The 2,450-nt window shown below is 33.3% G+C and overlaps 1 non-coding gene across 1 annotated transcript; it reads left to right on the forward strand.

Annotated features, from left to right (window-relative positions):
* Positions 1 to 1,000: 1,000 nt before the first annotated feature.
* Positions 1,001 to 1,131, forward strand: LOC138840567 (small nucleolar RNA SNORA51). Its single transcript, XR_011376132.1, has one exon. It is a non-coding gene; the product is annotated as a small nucleolar RNA SNORA51 (small nucleolar RNA).
* The last annotated feature ends 1,319 nt before the right edge of the window (positions 1,132 to 2,450 follow it).

Genomic DNA, 2,450 nt, shown 5'->3' on the forward strand with positions numbered 1-2,450 from the left:
CATGAACTGGAACCTCCAGAACTGTGAGTCAAAATAAAATTTTCCTAATTGCAAGCTGATTATCTCTGTGATATCTTTACAGTATTTTAAAGCTGATTAACATTACAATTTATTGATAAGGCACATAATTTAAACTGGACAATTATTTACCAACTGAGATTTTATTTCATAGTATTGATTTGATAATTTCATCGATTTACTTCAAGTATTAAGGACACTTCAGTAAGCACGAAGTTTACTAATCTACTGGAAACTAGGTCATGGCTTATGAACAGTAAATAGGACTGAGAAATGCTTGGAGAGGTTTTATCGAAAATATCTTCTCCACATTGAAAATGGCTTTATGTGTAAGAGAATAGAGTAGTTTTACTAATACTGTGGATTCTTATCAATGTTTATATAAGAATAAATTTTAAATGATGGACCATGGAAGGATATTATTTTCAGAGCTGTAACAGAAGTGGAGGAAAGGTTGGAATATAATGTAGAAGGTATAATTAGCTTATAAATTTATATGCTAGTAAACCTATAATTAGCTTATAAACCTATCACTTATGTGATATGCAAGTTTATATACATGTTTTAACTGAAAAATGGTAGATTCAATGGAGAACTCAGTGTAATTCCTTAGAAAGAGAAGGTCAAAGTTCAAGGAAATAAAACAGCAGGAAAGGATATTTGAAAGTGGTGAGGAGGGGTAAAGGGTAAAGGGGTGGAAAAATGAAGAGGAGAGAAGGGGGAGAACAGAGTCAAGAATCCAGTGCAGGGCTGGGAAGGTGGCACAGTAGTAGAGTGCTTGCCTTGCATGCAGGAGGCCCTGGGTTCAATGCTTAGCACCACATAAGCAGAGAAAACTGGAAGTGGCACTGTGGCTAAAGTGGTTGAGCACTAGCCTTGAGCTGAAGAGCAGAGGGATAGTGCCCAGGCCCAGAGTTCAAGCCCCACAACCAACAACAAAAAAATCCAATGTACATCCTACACAATTAAAAAGGACTGAGTTGGCCTCCGGGTGCTTACCACAGGCTGTGTTCTTACACTGACTGTATAGAAAGAGGAGGCAGAGTGAACCTACCCCATATATACCTCAGCCCTGGCATGTGCCTAGTCTGTATTGTGAATGGGGAGACAAGGGGAAACAAAAGGACTGAGTTAATAGATAGGTAAGGGAGGGATATGTGGCAATGTCGAAAAGAGTAATATTGATTGAAATACACAGTGTTTATAAGCTGCTTTTTAAATTGGCAACTTCTTTATACAACTACTTAAAGATGCTTTGGAAAGTGGAGGAAAGGAATTAAAAGGGAGACATGGAAAGAAAATTACCATCACTCTTTTGTTTAGAATCAATTTTGTTGATGGTGATAAGAGTTTTATTTTTGCAAACAATCTTTTGTTATGAAAGGAATAAATTGTATTTAACATATATAAAATCTCTTAAAGACTAATAGTGTAATGATGAGGTGAGCCTTGTAATGGTTAAAATATAACGTTGCTCAACACTCAGGTTGTGTAATGTATTTTCTCTTTTCAATAATTACTTATGCCTTTGATTTTATGTATTAAAAATTTATAATCGTTCAAATGTGAATTCAGCTTAAAATTGGTTGGTATGATGGAATTAATGTTTAACTTAATCATGATTCTTTTTTTTATTGTGAAAATACCGTACAGAGGGGTTACAATTACATGTGCAAGATAATGAGTACATTTCTTGTCAAGCATTGTTGCTTCCTCCTTTGTTTCTCCTTCCTATCCTTTCCCATCATTAAAATGTTAATGGCCCCAGGGCTACCAAAATCACCATTGAATTTTCCTAGAATGATTGGTAGACAATCATATGGAATAAATATTCATCAAAATATATTAGATGCTGATTTTCCAAAAAATGGGAAAATTCAGTAATTTTGTTATTTTGAAGATCAAAGTTCAAAAAAGTATTAACTATAAGTAATTTCTATATGCATAGTATATAATGTGTGATAATATAGAAATTACTATAATTTCAATAAATAAAATATTTCTTTCTTTGGAATATAATATATGTAATGCACTTTGATGAAAACTTGGATAACAAAAATTAAAGTTGCTTTCTATTTTGTTTACATGAAATATGAGTTGAGGATGACTTAGGGAGTTAAAATTAGAAGTTCAAATTTAGACTGGGAAATAAAAATGTGATTCAAGCATGCATACATGCATGATCAACGTGGCACATTAGAATTCATTATACAGAAGAATCTGGTGAAGTTAAAGCTTAATATGATCAATAGATAACTGTTATTTGGAAACAGATATGGATATGCACTTATGAAGAACACAATAGAGAAGAGATTTTTCAGTTGAATCCTGAGAAGTAACAACATTCAGAAGTTTGGAATAAGAAGAAAAACAGCCAAAGAATGGAGACACTAAAATTATCTTCCCCCAAACAGAGAGAGAAAAGATGTTAG

The sequence above is a fragment of the Dipodomys merriami genome, unplaced genomic scaffold (assembly GCF_024711535.1).
Source record: "Dipodomys merriami isolate MVZ:Mamm:240054 unplaced genomic scaffold, mDipMer1.0.p SCAF_3, whole genome shotgun sequence".
NCBI lineage: Eukaryota > Metazoa > Chordata > Mammalia > Rodentia > Heteromyidae > Dipodomys > Dipodomys merriami.